General features: G+C 40.2%; 1 protein-coding gene across 1 annotated transcript in view; it reads left to right on the top strand.

Moving 5' to 3' along the window:
* The first annotated feature begins 1,151 nt into the window (after window positions 1–1,151).
* FBXO15 (F-box protein 15) overlaps window positions 1,152–17,152 on the top strand; it is a 57,195-nt gene continuing 41,194 nt past the window's right edge. The window contains exon 1 of the mRNA XM_009101688.4: window positions 1,152–1,233. The gene's annotated coding sequence lies outside the window, so the exon portion shown is untranslated. The remainder of the gene's footprint in view (window positions 1,234–17,152) is intronic.

Genomic DNA, 17,152 nt, shown 5'->3' on the forward strand with positions numbered 1-17,152 from the left:
TCAAATGCCTCATTTTGAAACTTACCTTGAAACAAACATATATTTTCACTAATTGATTTTATTGGTTTGCTTACTGATAACTCTGAGGTGGTGGAAAAGACTTTTTTCCCCAGGTAATTTATTAAAAAGCCTAACTAATTACATTTATAGCTCTCTGAAAAGGTTTCATCATTGAAAAAGTGCAGAAGAGTTCAGTCCTGCCAATAAAACTTTGGACTGTTTGATTGCCAGAATCTATTAATCAGTAAAAGAAGTGTTTTAGCTTCTGTCGGTGAGAGAGAACCTAAAAGGAAATGTCTTGATGCAATTTTAAGTTTAACCCTTAAATTGCCAACAATGTAATTAATTTTTCCCCCAAGGGGAAAAATACCTATGATTTTTATGATATTAGGGAGAGAATAAAACACTGGAATTGAAAAAGCAAAATTAATCATCAGAGCAGTAGGTCATAATTGAAGTCCAGGTCTGGGTCTAGTGAATGGAATGAAGTGTTTATGCTTTTACATGATCCCCTCCACTAGTGTCCTTAATTTATTTTGCAGATAAACCCCAAAAGCTCAAGTCCTTGAGCTGTCTTTATTCCAGATCTAAGCCACTTGTTTGTTATGGAAAGAGCATATATCTCCATCCTTGGAGATAATCAGAACTTGACTAACATGACCCTGAGCGATCCCATCTAATTTTAACACTGACTCTAACTTCAAGGTTGGCCCTGCTTTGAGCAGGGATCAGACTAGATGAGATCAGGAGGATCCTTCTCACTGAGGTTTCTCTGTGAGTTTGTCTACATGTGTATGCAAACAATACTGAAAGAGCTTACACCTTGGCTCCAGGCTAAGGATATAAGTTTCATACTGAAAGCATCACTATGAAATTTGTCAGAGGGCACTTTGGCTGAATCAGTGAGTAGAGAAAATTATTTATTTTGCTATTCTTTAAGTTTTAAATTCTGAATTCAATTCTAAAGCATTGAAAGCAATTAAATCAGATACAGAGCAGCCAACCCATGGGAATAAAGGGCCACTATTCTAAGATTTCTGCAAGTTAAATTCCTTTTTCCCAAGATACTTGTTTTTTGAAGGGAAAAATCTAGAAACAGTCCTGAATTCTTTTTTTTTTTTTTTTTTTTATTTCTCACTCCCTAACAGATAAATTTAGAAGTCCTGCCTGCCTGCACAGCAAAAAGTGACCTGCAGCAACAAGACAGAGGTGGTGGCCTAAGACAGTGTGGAGGTAGGTTGTTGGTGTCTCCACCAGTGTGACTTCATCAACTGTTGCTGGTTACCTGATTACAATCTCCCTCTTTTTTTTTTTTCTTTTCTGCCCTCTATTCCTGTTCTCCTTCATCTTGTTCTTCTCTCTGCTAGTTGCTGTTATCTAGGAATAGAACCTAAAACCCATCTAAGCCATTTTAAAATGGCCATAATATGTCTGCTGAAGTATTTGTTCATAGGAGATGAAATGCCATTAGGAGAAAAAGCCCCCCGGGACACATGATGTATTGCTGCATGTTGGTTTTTCAACATGCAAACACAGAGCTGCTCCAGTTTTTTGGAACAGAATAAGAAACTGTGAAAGTTGGATGGATTTGGACAGTTGTTGGAAACTAGAGTTACAGCAAGTGTTTCTTCAGTCTGATCTCTGAGGGTTTAATGAGGCTTAGGTTCAGGCAGTCATCTGTGAAGCCTGAAAATTTTGTAATCTAATCCTCAAATGCATTCAAATAAAGTTGTGTAAGAAGATGAAAATGACTTTGCAGTGGGTTAAAGGAACGATATAATTGGGAAATTACATGGAAGCCTGATCAGAACTTAGGGTGATCCCAGTATAAGTCAATGTAACCCTGTGTCAATCCAAAGATTTATTCCATCTTTCAGCATCTGTGAGTAGGATGCCAGAGCAGCAAAGTAGTTACTGGTGTGTAGTACTGCAACAGAGAGGAAAGCAAAGCAAAACAAAAATCCTGAAAGCATGGATGGAAAAGTAAAGATTTCTCCATCAAGAAATCACTCAGAAATCTCTTTATTATTTCTTTCATTCATAGCATCAAGTTCAGGATTTGAAATATCTTGATAATTTGATTAAATATTTGAAGGTTAAGGAACACAAAACTATTTAAAAAGGAAAAAAAAAGTAAGAATTGATTTGTGGCAACTCTCCCATTAAAAATGAGTATTTGACTGAATACTTAATGCCAGATACATTTGCAATACTTATTTCTGTAGCGCTTCACCTAAGAAGATCACTGTAAAAACAGTGAAAATTATGTTTCTGGAGACAGAAGTCAAAATTATCTTGAAATTAAACATTTACACTAGAAATTCTCTCATTGACTCACTTTGACTTCTGCCAAATTAAGTCAAAGGTAAAATGTGCCATAAATCCCAAAGAGACAGCACTGAAAATCAGGTTTGCTCCCTTGTTAGCATTTCTCTTTCATTTCTCTCTGTGTCATAGGAATGTAGATCACCCTCAGGGATGTGAGGGCTGGAGCAGGGCCTGGGGCAGGTGCTGACTTTTGCATCCCAACTGAAACCTGTTGCACATTTTGCAGTTCTAGAGAACAGTGTGCCTACCAGCATTGCTGAGAAGAGCACTGTAATGATTTCCCTCTAGTGATGAAATATGTCAACTACAGATTATTCTACTTATCCAAAGTGCTGGCACAGTACAAGTAGCTGTTTCTTCCTTCTTTTGAACAGGCACTTTGGGAGGGGAAGAAAAGAGAATCAGAAGCTTATTGTTGTCTGGAGCTCTATGAAGTCAAAGTGTAAATAACAGCACTCTCTGCCATGCAAAAAAAAAAAAAAAAATCCCAGCAATCAAACAAACCCAATCAAGCAAAAAAAAAAAAAAAAATCCAAAACCACCCAAACAAAACCAACAAAAACAAAACCAGAAAAAACCCCAACCCCAAAACAAAACAAACCCACACATCGAACATCAAAAAATCTACCCTCAAAGTAACTCTTTAAAGTCAGAAACACAGAAACAAGGTTTTGCACTAAATACACCTCTACATTTAGTTTGGTATTTTGGATAGAAAATGGCTGCCTCTTAAACTGAGTATCATACTTAGGCACAAAATGCCTTAACCAACCTTTGATTATTTTCTAAAGAACTGCCACTTTTGGCATCAGAAGTCTGTATTATTCCCCCTGAATAATTCTTAAATTATTGGCTATTGTCAAATGAATTTGGCAGTGGGAAAAAAGGTTTTGGAAATACTAAGTCTGACACTATTTGTAAAAACAACTGGATAGCTACAAAGGAAAATTAATTAAAGAATGCCCTGAAGGGCATTAGAGTACTAGTGGAGTCTGTGTGGACACAGAATGCCTGTGGGAGGCTGACATGGAGAGAACCCAGCCACACTTTCACTGGTGTCTCACAGCAGATTAGAGAGCAGGTAATTTACACCTAGCTCAAGGTGATTTTCTTGGCCACAAGAAGATGTGAGCAGAGGGGAACAAGGTTAGAATTAAAAAATGTTGAGAAATTTGAGACAGGGATGACTTTTATCACAGTGATAAAAAAAAAAAGTGGTACAGTTGGGCAGGAGTCACAGTGCACTGTCACTGCACAGGGGAGGATCAGAGGACATTTGGGCACTGCAGGTCCAGCTGTGCTGCAGTGACATCCCAAGGATATGAAGTGGTGGAAGAGCCTGCATGGCTGGTTGTGGAACTACAACAGCCAAAGGTCTTCAGATTAGGCAGTTTATTTTTACATGTCATTTTCCCTGGCCTTGGTGCAGGGAAAATTACATGTAAATGTAATTTACATTTACATGTAATTTTCTGACCTCTTTAGATTTTTTACTGCCTAATGACTGCACAAATTATATTTCCTGGGGTTAAATCACAAAGTTTGCTGCCTGAGGATGAGGTGATGGCATTGGGATCACAGAGTTTTTCATGTGAACAATCAATCAAAAACGAAACGTAAGGAAATGGGGTCTCTCTAGTCCTGGTTAATCTGACAAAGGCAGAGAATTGGGTGATTACGTGATTAGATACTAAAACTTTTAATGAGTTAATTTCTGAATTAGTCACAATTTATTAAAGTTGAAACACTGGATAGACAGCCTGTAAAGTGGTTTGTATACCATACATACTAACAGGCCATAAATGGCTTGTATCCTGGTTAGAACCACTTTCTTATATGTTATCTTTAGTTTTGCAGGAAAGGCTTGAAGCAAAGAGTTAAAGTGAGGTGAACTGTGGCAAATTTTTGGTTGATCCTGACTTGTACAGTCACTTACAACCCCTGCCCTGTGTCTGTGTCCATCAGATGACCTAAGATATGGGGACAATAAGGGGCAGAAAAGATAAGATGCTTTCAAATAGTCATTGGGGACACAGTTTTGGAGGGTTGCATTGCCATAATGTGCAGCTTTGGAGAGGGAGGTTCATGCCCTTGTGTCCAGTTTCTTGGAGAGGGAAGCACCCCACTGCCTCCAGCCATCTGGGCTGTGGGTGCACGGATGCAATTTGCTGTGTGTGAGGTGACCAGTAATACTTTAGGCATTCTGGTATTTATGAGCCCCAGTTTTTCAAGATTCAACTGGACAAAGCCAGCAGCAGCTAAGTCTGACCTCAGGGCTGTGAGGTTGGGCTGAGACCTCCTGAATGGTGCAGTGAGCCTGTGGCCAAGCGCTGGGCTGCTCTGCAACTGCCTCCAGGTAACATTGTTCTTATACATAATCTTCCTCTCTCTTATCCTCCTTTTGTTTTTGCTTTCCTGATCACCTTTTTAACTTCCCTCTTATATCCCTTTCCCTACCTCCCCCTATCTCCACTCAGATAAACAGCCTGCCCCAAAACTACTTTTCCTCACTGCTCCCAGTTTTCTGCATCCCCCTCAACTCTGCTATTGGTGATATCCTCAGCCTTGAAGGGCATTACCAAAGTGGATCCCCAGGTCCTGGGAGGTTTAATGTACCCAAAAGTCCTGGCACATCCTTCAGCTGTCATGTCTTCCCCTTGCCCTCAGTGCCCTGTGAACTCAGTTTGTCCACTGTCATCTGTCACCACCAGCAATTTCTCCATGTCCTGCTGAGAGAGATGGCATCAGCTCAGGCCAGGGACCAGCTGTCTACCTGCAGCCATTAGAAAGCATCTCCTTAGCATCCAGCAGAAAGCATCCAGCTTGCTCCTTAAGTCATCTGCCTCTCCTCTGCCCCTGTCTTCTTCCCCACACATTTTACTCTTTATTATTTAATGTGGGTTTCTTCACAGAATATTCAGCATGTGCGGAAAGACAGTGTTAACAAATATTTAAAGAGGTGGAGGAAGGAAGGACATTATAGATGCCAGATACTCTGCATAACCTGTGTACTGAGGTCATCACAATTGGAAGAAACCCCCATCATTCTTTTAATTTTAAATTTCAGTCTCAGTGGTCATGAGATATCTATGTGAACACATAACACTCACAGCAAAAATGTCTCCAAAAGCTGGAAGGCTGCAGAATCTGAAAAATAATTAGTATCACTTTAGCAAGACCTGCAAATCACTAAATATTTGAGCAAGTTTCTCAGAGGATTTTAATTATATTTAAAGAGCAATTCTTCTTTTGCACAAGAATGGTGTCTTCTGTGCCAGTAAATTTGCATCTAGTCTATATTTGAAATCAATTATGCATATTTTAGAAATTAAAATAAATTATTTCTTTGTTTTAGAGTTGTTAGCATCACAATACTGATGTAAAAAAGCCATACCTATAATTAGATCTTTTACCTTCCCTCTAATGAGATCACATCTCTAAATGTTAATTTAGGATATATTGCCAATACAAAACTTAAGTGCACCTCCCTTTTTTCAACAGCACATTAACTATGTATCTTCTCAGTTTTACTTGAAGTGACTGTGGATTTTTGTCTTAAAAAATCCCTACTGTAGGCAAGACCCATAAACTAAGGTGCTCCCAACAAATTATTTTTCCACTGCAAGTGCACTTGGGACAGGAACTGATGTTCTTTGTGATCAGGAAGCCAGTCAGAAACCCTCGAGCCACTTCACAGTTTTCAGGATAGTTTAAATGGCTTAATAAAGAGCAGGATACAATTGCTGGTGCTGAAAAATGGAAACCTTTTCTCCTGTAGAAACTTAATTAATGAAGATTTTTAAAAAATTAAAAAAACCCAAACAAACAACCAACAACAACCACCCCCCCCCCCCCAATTTGACAGCTCTCTGGCTAGGCTTTGCAGGGCTGGCTATGTAAGAACTGTCTGACCTGCTGTAAACTCAGCAGATCCAAAATGCATCTGAGAGACAGGGTAGGTACCAAGCTTCATTCTCATACTTGCTTAAAACCTATCTGTTCAAACTTACATCTTTAAGTACATATAAACCCTTATTTAAAAAAATAAAAAGAATTTAAGTGGATTTTGGCCAAATTAACTTTTTTTGCCTAATGATACCCAAAATACCTATTTTGGTATTTTGTAGTTACCTTTCTGTAACTACATCTATGCAATGCTGCATGATTTCAGTCTCTTTAAGGCAAGAATTGTTCTCCTATAGACATTTTTACTTAAGGCTCCTTAAATCAGGAAAGTTGGATCAACTCCTAAGTACTTTACAGCTTTACATTTCAGCAGCAAGATGTCAAAGCAGCTTTGCTTGGCACATTGATTAACTCCTGTGACAGGGAACAAGAACAGACCACAAAAGCTTTAGATATATACAAGAAGAAAGCTGTTAAATGTGTTCAGTGGATCTTTATTTACCTGTGTCAGAGTACTACAAGGCAAGGCATACACAACTGTAAAAACCAGGAGCTCCAATAGATGAGGAGCGTGTCACTGCATGTCACGGAATCAAAGGTATTTTGGAGAAGGGTGAACACATCACGTGTGTTTTGGAGGAGAGTCTAAAACACTAGCATGCTGAAATTTCCCAAAAGCATTAATCATCAGCTAAGGTTTAGGATCCAAAGTGATTCTCATCTAAACTCATTCCTGCTAATTAAGCTGAGAAAGTGAGCAGAATCCATGAAGCAAGCACCTAATGCTCTTATGGCAAAAGAAAGGGGCTATTAATTTTCTGCTAGTAATACACAAAGGTTTCTGTGTTTCAAACTATCAAATCAATCATGTACAAAAAGTGGCCAGCAATTCTTCTTCTTTGGGATTTATTCTCTTCTGAAACTGTCCTCCCAGGCCTTGGCAGGAGCTCAGAGTGAACTAGGACAAGCCATCACCTCCCAGGGACATGGATGAGAAAAATACCATCAAACTTTCTTTGTAGTATGGCAGCAGACCCTGCAGCAGTTCAGTCCCACAAATGGCTCATTTATAAGCTGCTGATCAATATGACCTAATGGCGATTTTGGGAGAGTGTTTCCTCTAAAACCCAGGGGGAAAACAGTCTGAACCTGCAGATGAAAAATGTTTAAAGTAACAGCAATAAAAATACGTGGGTTTTGTAGCAAGAATGAGTTTCCTTTAATACTGGTACCTCATTTTCATACACATAAAGCACTTCTGGAAACACTTTTTACCATATCAGAAGTTGATATCCTGGATGAAACCAAGGCAAGCAGTGAGGTTGCTGGCATTTGCAGAAGACAGATTCTGATGTCTGTTCCACACTGTGTATGTCCTAGAGAAGGTACAGAACAGCAGTGCTGTTGTGCAGTTCCCTTCAGGTTTCTGCAGGAAATCTCTCTTGCACCCTTGGAAAGTACTTATTTTACAACATTGCTGTGGCCTTTGCTATTGCAGCTGATGATTTACTGATTAACTTTAAATTAGTAGAATTTAAAAGCAAGATGTTCTTTCCCTATTAAACATGGCAGTTAATAATATGGTATGTGATGACAAATTTTGTAAGGGTAATTTTGGGTGAAAGATGATTCGCCTGCATTCAGAGGTTGTTTAACAACTTTCCCTCTGCTGATAAAAAATATTTTTTTTTACATTCAAATTAAATAATTTCCAGTGACCTTCTACTGTATCTTGTACATAAGAATCCTCCAGCATTTCTCTGCCCTTGTTCATTAGTTTCTTCAGGAAAAAGATGATCCTGTTTTACGTTTCTGGAAAATCCCTAACTGTTGTTTATAAACAATCTTCAAATATTTCACTTACAACACACTTCCCTTTCATTTATTTTCATTTACCATTTGTTTGGCCTTGGCAGTGCTGGCTTTGGGTGTGGGATGTGTTAGCTTCAGATTACTTTCATAAGAGCAGTCTCTCCCTTGACTTCTCAGGTGCAGAAGCAGTTGGCAATATCAGGATACAGTGGAAGCTGAAAGGGTGGGTGTGCACGCACTGGCTTTCCATGACAAACCTTCTGTCGTGCAAGCATAGCAAAAGGTCTCTGGGTTTGAAATTCTTGGCAACCTGTGCAGCTGAATACACACTGAGAACAGATGCTCAGGAGAGACTGAGTAATTGCTGTGGCTGGTGCCTGCAAAGCAGAGAAGTGGAGTATGGAGATGAGTATGGAGATAACCTGATGTGTGCGTGGGCAAGTCCCACACATTTCCAGATTTCCAGATGGGGCTACGTGTTCTGGTGAGTGCACAGATGTGTTGGGTAGCTTTGCATATGTTTCTCTGACAGAGTTCTGTTGTGCTGACCTTGTGCTGTCCTGTGGGTGCTTTACCCATAAATATGAGTTTAGCAAATGGAGATCTAGGCACTGAGGTCAAAGGCAGTAGGAACAAGAGAGCAAAAGTCAGCAATGAAACTATGACAGGTTGTAGCAGGCAGTTTGAATCACAGACATTCAGGTAGTCTGGCCTGTGAATTTAGAAAACATTGTAGGTTGTCCTCCCCGCACTGTGCAAAAGTGACAGGTCCCACACAGGGTCAGCATGGGCTTTTGGGCAAAGCTGAAGCAAAGCTGTTGAGCACAGTTTCTGTGGGTGCTGATCACTTCTTAAACTGAAGTAAATTATTTTTTTAAACAGAGCTTTTGTCTATACACTATGAAGTGTTTGTGGGCTGAGGGTGCATGATATCTGGCCTGAGCCAGAACATGCTGCTTCAAATGTCTCAGCTATTGCAGATACCTCCCCAGTACCATGCTGTAAAGATATATCCTTAGTTTTTCATGCTGCCACAATAATCCTGGAAGGATCTGCCTTCAGCACATATGTGTCTTGTGTTCTTTCTAACCCCCAGTGTACAGAAGTGGGGCTGACTAGTTTCAGTACCTGTTTGCTGCAACTTTCTGCATGAACATGTTTCAATGAAACAACAATTTACATTTTCTAAATACTCTGCTCCTGTGCTCTAGCAGCAAAGCTAAGCAATTCTTACAAGTGTTTAATCATAGAGGGATAGGGTATTCCCAGGTACTACTCTGGAAAATAGACATAACACATCAGCCACAATTGTAAATAAAATATTGAAATGTATGGTATGAAACTATCCAGATGCCTGTTCAGTAATTGGTAGTGTAGAGTTTTCGTTTATTACAACTGCCAGGTGGAAGTTGAGGTGAAAAAGTTAATCTGAGTGAGCCCCATAGTAATGAAACCCAATGCAATATTCTTTTTTATGATGCTGCAGCCTAATGAGCGTCAATCTCTGTGTATTTATACAATGCCTATCTAGATACTCAGAGGGTGAGAGGAGATTGAATTTCATCTTTTTCTGGTGGCCTCCAAGGAGCCTGGAGCCAGCAGGAGAACAGCAGCATGAGACCAATCACTTCACTTTCCTGCACACTCCCCTCTCCCTCTGCCTTGCAGAGGTACACAGCATCACAGACAAGGGCAAGTGACTGCTGGCTGCATGACTTCATTGTGGAAACCAAGAGCAGTTAAAGTTGTGGGTGTAAAAAAGAATTATGTTTGTGAAAAATACTCCAGTTTTAGTATAGTATTTACCAATTGAAAAGATGCATGACTGTGTTTCAGGAAATTAGCAGGTGACTATACAAGAGCGAAAAGCTACTGTGATTTCCTTTAATAGTCTTAACATTTTCTCCTTAGTGAATAAGAATTGCACTAAGAACTATTGCATAGCTTGTAAATTTGGTATATGGTAATTTAAACTAGTATACACTTTCTTTTGAATTTTGTGATGATACACTAAAATATTTTGCAGCTACACTAGAAAAAAGGTGTGTGTCCTGAACTATTAGGCTACTTCTGCTTTACTGGCAAAACAGAGAAAGATTAAAAGTTGTTAACTCTCAATAGTTACTATGGTTTCATGTGCATGTTCTTTATGGTTATTGTGCAATGTAACACAATTTTATTATTATGCGTGCAGTACACAACACGTACTGCATAGCCAATGTAGCTATCGCAAATTCTTCTGTGTTATTCAGGATCAGTGCCTGCAGGCTGACCTGTCAGGATGAGTTCCAGGCAAGTCAGCAGTTAAATATCTGGGAACATCCATCCAATCAGCAATAGCTCAGTTAATTCAGTAGGATTTTTGCCATGACCTACTGATTCTGTGGTAATACCCATAGGCTCTGAAGGACATTTTGTCCGTTCTCAGAAACCATGAGGCATATCCAACCCAACAGCTCATTTCTCTGCCTGCTGTAGCCACTTCATTGCTATGTTAATCTAACAAAAATTTGTGTTGGATCTGTTTCCTGCTCACACACAAAGACTTTGAGTTATTTGGCTTCAGCCAGAGTTAATATTATCCTCTTAGGGGCTATGTGAATTTGGTACGAGTCATAGTTTGTTGATGTATGGCACTGGGAAAAAAAAATCACTAAACATCCAGCCATATTTGCTGGTTATCAGGGAAAGTTGGTAAACTTGTGAGCATTGTTTGGAAGTTATCTTCCCATTTACAGTATGTCACTGAAGCTATGTAAGAAGTGATGCATGATGTACACAAGAACACTATGAAAACTTATACCCGCTCTTTGTAAAGATCAGCTGAACAACTTAGGATATGAATAGAGAAAAAATAATGATATTGTTCAGGGAAAAAAACCAAAGAAACTGCATTTCCAGCTACTTTTCATCTATTTTTCATTCAGGGTAAAATGTCTGTCATTGCAACACTGCAATACTGTACTGGGAAGCATTAGATTACCACAAAACAGTTTTGAAGCAAAGTCATAATTCACAGGACTGATTTTTATGTGGTGATCAATCCCCCTCAAAATGGAGCATCAGCAGATCTGAGGCAGCAGACATCACTGTGTAGGGTTGTTATGATCCCTTCTGCTGTCATTAAACTCAAGTCTCCTTCTGAATGTTATAAATTCTAAAGACACAACCAAAGGGAAGAGACTTTTCCATTTCCAGTGAAGTAAGTTTAGGTTTTCTGTACTTCTGCCTGAAGTAAGAAGCCTTGCTTTACTTTTTTTTTAGGAATTGCCATGCAATTTTCCAGTGTCCTCCAAGACATACATGTTTCATGGCCAGCACATGTGACTAGGAACTCTTAGTGGAACCACAACCGGGAAGATTAAACAATTAAATTATACTTTCAAATGTAAACAATCCTCATCTTATCTACCAAGAGTTCTGACAGAAAAAAGAGAAACTTAAAGCCTCTAATCTAGTTTTCCTCCTTTATTTTCTTGTCTACTCCTTGAATTTGATTAGAAACAGGTAATAAAATTTTCTCTCCCTTTAGTTTATAGGCTTTTACTTGCAGTGCTACTTTTTTTTAACAGATGCATATAAATCTTGAATTTCTAGAGTCAAGTGATTTATCCAAGATTCTCAGTTTATGAGTTTGTAGGCTTTGTGACTGTGCTGAAAATCAGAGCCTATTGGCATCTAATTCAAAGCCTAAGTAGATCAATAAGGAAAAGGATTAAAAATGTTTTTTAAGAGCCTTAAGCCATAATTAGTGAATGGGCAGTGTTTGGTTGTGATAAAACAAAACAACCACTTCATAAAAGATGTGGTTGATAAAGCTCCATTTTCCTAAAAGTATGATGCTTTTTCAAAGTCTTACATTCTGGGATTGTAAAATCTTGAAATGTCCTTTGAAATGTAATATTTATTCCTTATGAAGAATCTTCCTCATTGGAGTTTTTATTGAAAACACTGAAGACAAGAAGAGTTCTTATATGCATCATGTCTCAAAGAGTCTTCAGGGACCCAGGGAAGACACAAAGACATATAGGGACACAAGGATTTTTGGAATAGGTAAGGTTGGACCTCAGAATTCTACTAACACTTTCAAAGTCTCAGGAGAACAGATAATGAGAGATCCATTCATATTTATTAAAAAGTTTAGTGAATTACTGGTCTTCTAGAGTAGATAGAAAATAGAAACGTTTAGAAGTTTTGTATTTTACAGTTCTTTACTAAGTTCTGAAATGCTAATCAGAGGTAATGACTTTAAAAATAATAATGTAAATATTAATAATTTTAATAGCTACTAAGAATATTATTTACAGAAGCCTGAAAATAAGTTTCACAGGCCATGGAAGTTCAGGTAGTAGCAGAAAGACAAATAGCTGTACCACTGAAACAATTAATGAATATATATTCTGAGTGAGCACATCAGGTGCTGATATTACCATTGGTTACCCAGGCAGGGAAGGCTGGCTCTTACCAGTTCTGCATGGAAGGAGTAACAGGGCAAGTAGTAACAGAGCAGAAGACAGAGAAAAGAAGGAAAACCAGTTACTCAGGGCATGTGTTAGTCTATTTCAAATTTAGACTGAGAATGTTTACAGCCTTCAGCACTGGTGGATGAAGAATTCATTCACACATTCAGCATACAATTGCTGCTGCTCATGAAGGATAAATGCTGAATATGGCAGGAGCTGTTTCCAGTAAAGCAATTAATTGTACTTTGTTGAACACGCAATTGCAGACAGGCACCAGGAGGACCAAAAAGACAGAACCTGGCAGAATATGACAAAAATTTTATGAAATAAAAACTCTAATTCTTTACTCTCAAGTAAATTCTCTCTAATACCTTCATTTTTATACCTTGACTTTGCGTGAATGGGGAGCTTGGACATGGTGAACTCCAGAGCTCCCTTCCAACCTCAAATGCCATCTCAGAGCCTTCCCCTTCAGTGACAAGGGTCAGGAACTTCTACCCCTGGTGAAGGCCTTGGAAGAGCTGAGTTGCTCCATTGGCACTCAGGAGTTCACCAGGGCTCCCCCACCGTAATGTGGGGCTGCCTGTTTTCCAGGTCTCAATCTTTGGTACACTGGCCCCATATCACACATTGACCCTGAGGTTCAAACCCACTTCCAGCACTTCTAGCTCTACTCAGCTGTGCAGGGCTGTGCAGAATCCTTGGTGCCCTCCCTAGGACCAGACATACCAGGAAAAGTGCCAGGGATTTCAGCCGTGCTGAACATTGCCCAGATTTTCTGGCACCTCCTGAAAGCGCATGCCCTGTGCTAATCCAGACGGTGTCTGGTGAAGAGCACGGTGCTTTGGGGGCTTGGAGGCTCCATCTCTCCTCTCAGGTCCCCCCTGACAGCTCACCAGAGTTTGCCCCAGGCATCTCGCCCCAGGTGGCTTGAAAGCAGGGGATTTGCTGAGGAGATCCATGTGGGCTCCCCCCACAGCTCTTTGGGCTTTTCTCTCCTCCTCTTTTCTCAGCACCAGAAAATCTCCAGCCCTCTGCATGACTCTCTTGGAAGACACAGCATTGGGCACCATTGAGCCAGACCTGCAGGAGCAAGGAACAGCAGCACAAGCCACAGGCAGGCCTGGAGGAGCCATCAATGCCCCCTCTCCCTGGAAGATGTTGAGCACTTAGCCTGTGTGCTCTTCTGCTTCCATGGGTTCTGCTCTGCCTGCATCCAGCACTGGGCCAGGCAGAGTGCCATGCAGCTCTGCAGGCAGCCATTCCAGCTGCTCCTGTGCTTGGTGCCAGCAGCCAGCCACTCTAAAGAGTACATGGTCCCTCCTACACATCCCCTACAGCACCACTGCCACTGCACCAGGCCCAGAGGGGAGGCACAGTGCCCAGCTGGAAGCTGCACTGGCAAAGCACATCTGCCAGCTTGGTGTTTTGCTGGCTCTTGCCCTCAATAAACATTCAGATGCTTTCCAAGGGGTTTTTTTTTTTTTTTTTTTATTTTATTTTCAACACCAGAGACCCACCCACTCTAGGCAATGTTTTCCAACACTGGGTGGCAGCGAGCTGCCCCAGGCTGGGTATTTTTCAAACTGAGAACGAGCATTAGGAGCAGGGAGGTTGCTCCTCTGTCTGCCACCAGTAGACACAAACTGGGGAGAGCACAGTGCATAGTTCTGACTGAACTTATCTGGCCCCTTGAAGGTGTCATTCCCTTCACTGCATCCAAAAAGATATAGCATTCCATTGGGTTCTTCATTTCTTTGCTTAGCTCCACTATTTTGTACCTTGCAGTATTTTTACGTTGTGTTTAATAGCTGTGGACACAGAATGCCATGGAGCTAAAACAGACACTGAGACAAGAATCAGGTTTACTCAGATATCCTAGAAATACGATGTCATTTTAATTTTTCACTCTGAAATGAAAGCGTATTCCAAAGCAGTCACAGTATAGCCCCTCTTTCTCCCACCACTCACCCTAAGTCAGAAGATGTCTATAATGCTTTTTACAGCTTGAAGGAATGACCCAAAGCCACATTTAAATTTTGTTGTGACAGACCAGGAGAGACAAAGAGCATATCTCCTGCATCTTACTGCACCTGGCTCTTTGATGTCATTTTCTGACACTTGTTTTATAGCTATTCAGCACTTTTATTGCCCTGCAATTCACAGAAAAGTTATTCCCTGCTGCTGGCTATAAATGCTGTAGGAAAGGGTGAGATGTTGGAGAAAGGCTATTTACAAAGCCCCAGGGGATCTCCTGCTGCCCAGCAGGACATCCACATGGATATGACCCAGCAGCATGGGGCATGGTCACCCTGAAATGGTTGGGCTTGAGTGCCCCAAGGCATTTGGTAGCTGCCCTATCCTGGGGGTGCTGTGGAATAACCACAGGCAGGAATAACAGACCAGGCTTTGGCCTTGGTCTGTTCAAAGCAGACAAATACAATCATCACTTTTTTATTTATTGGAAACATTTGCCTGGATTTTCATGGGAATAAAAGTGCAGATTTCTGCTGCATAAACTACATGAAGGAAAATCCAAATCCCTACTTCAAATCTGAGGTTGCTGGAGCTGGTGGAAGGTCTTGGTACTTTACATCAGCAGAAGAAAAAGTGACACATTGTTTTCCTCAGCCTTGGCCCCAGAAATGGGCAAAGTATCTTGACTGAAGCTTTTGGAGTGTGGGGGAAAATCAACTGATAACAGATGCTCCTTGTGTAAAATTTAATTCCAAGTTGTTAAAGAACTGTAAGCACAACTTTTTCAGCTTTAATAGCTGGTGCTATCACTTTGTATTCATCAAACAATAATTGCTAATTCTGTGTGCCTTCTGTTCTCTCTGGATGCTTTTTGTTCTGTTCAAATTTCTAACAACACACAATGCCATGAAATTTCAAGTGCAGCAGCTGGAGACAAAGAGAGCATCGTTAATGGAATGATTTTCATGCAAATACCATGCTCAGGAGCTAATTGGGAAGTTCACTTACCTGAAAGATGGAAAACTGCTTGGCAAACAAATGTCTTCACCAGGCCAGTACATTTGAGGCAAAAATATCTCACTGCTCACAATAGTTTGACTTCCTCATCTGCCATTCATGAGAAGAGATGGACTGCACTGAAGAAAAGCATTAAATCAAAGTGACTGAAGTCCATAACTCCTGCTCATGGGCAGCCCACAGATCCTTCTCCAGGCTCCTCTTTCACAATACCCCAGAGTCCCCAGGTGCTGCTGGTATGTGACCTCTGGCACTGCCAGCAATGCTATGTGTGAAGGAAGATGGGGAGGAAGATGAAGTACTTACTACCAGCCCAGGATGGCTGCCTACTGCGCTGGGTGTGCGCTTGTCAGAACTGTGACTTTTGATGGACTACAGCTGTAAAGGGCTTTTTCATCCAGTGCCAACACCTCTGAGATACCTGCTGGCTCACTTACAGAACTAATGTTTTGCAAAGAGAAGCCAGAGCCTACCAAAATCATCTTCAGGAACTGGGGATACAAATCTTATGACTGGAAAATGCCATGATGCTCAAGTCCTCCCCAGGGCTTTTTTGACTAAACTATCTGTCCTACACTGTGGCTGGTCTGCATCTGATACTGGAGAATCTCAGAGGGGTTTTAGAGATAATGATTGCTGTCTGAGAAAGTCTGGACAGCCAGGGAATTACAGACAACTAAAACCAGTTTCTCTGCTGAATAGGAGCTAATCTGTTTGCATAGATATGAGTAGTTCCTGCAAAGGTAAATATCGTATACAGTTGAAAGAATACTCTTCTATAACACATTTTGTATGCAAACTCCAGGTGCAATTACAGTAAAATTCAAATTTTAACAGAAGCATCAAAAATATGGGCCATATGAGCCCAGAGCTGCACGTGTTGATGTACTTGCCTCTACTGAGTAGAAATGTCTGTGGAAATATTTGTAGACTCCATTAACTGGGACAAAAATTAATATATATTTGTCTAGCATTGCAGATTATCATGATATTCTTCTCAGTAATGCATTTGGTGTTTGGCTTCTCAGGGCTGCACTGGAAAAGTACCCCCAAAATATTAAAGATGTGAATTTGAAAAGTCAAGAATTAAAAAGTATTAAATCATGCATTAAAAAGTATTACATGGACACTCCTAGCCAGAATTTTGGTTTCCTTAATTCAATCTGCTTTGCTTCTCCTTGGAAATAAATTAAATAAATTAAATTAAGGCCACTTTAGGATTTTTTTTTTTAATTCTGAATGAGAATATCCAGATAAAAGTATAAAGGAATTAAACTAATACACCTTAAAAGACTCATTCACATGCATTTTCTTGAGGTAGCCTCCAGAAACCTTACCTGATTCACGTGTGGAGTTCAGGGAAGATTTTTAAAGGCTGACACCTGCAGCTCCTTTCTTATCATTTACTTTTCTCTTTGTGTTGTTGCCCACAGTCAGCAGATATTCAATGAGTGTCCATTTCTCAACTCATTACCTTAATTAAAACTGCCATCATTTGCCACTGAGGTACCGATTTTGGGAAAGTGAGAATGTGATAGAAGGATGGATACCTAGCAGGGGAAATGTTGCTTAATATGTAATATCATGGGGTTTTTTCCTCCCTCAAAACCACAAAAAATGAGGGGTTGTTTTATATTCACAGCCAAATT

This window comes from Serinus canaria, chromosome 2, assembly GCF_022539315.1.
Source record: "Serinus canaria isolate serCan28SL12 chromosome 2, serCan2020, whole genome shotgun sequence".
Taxonomy (NCBI): domain Eukaryota; kingdom Metazoa; phylum Chordata; class Aves; order Passeriformes; family Fringillidae; genus Serinus; species Serinus canaria.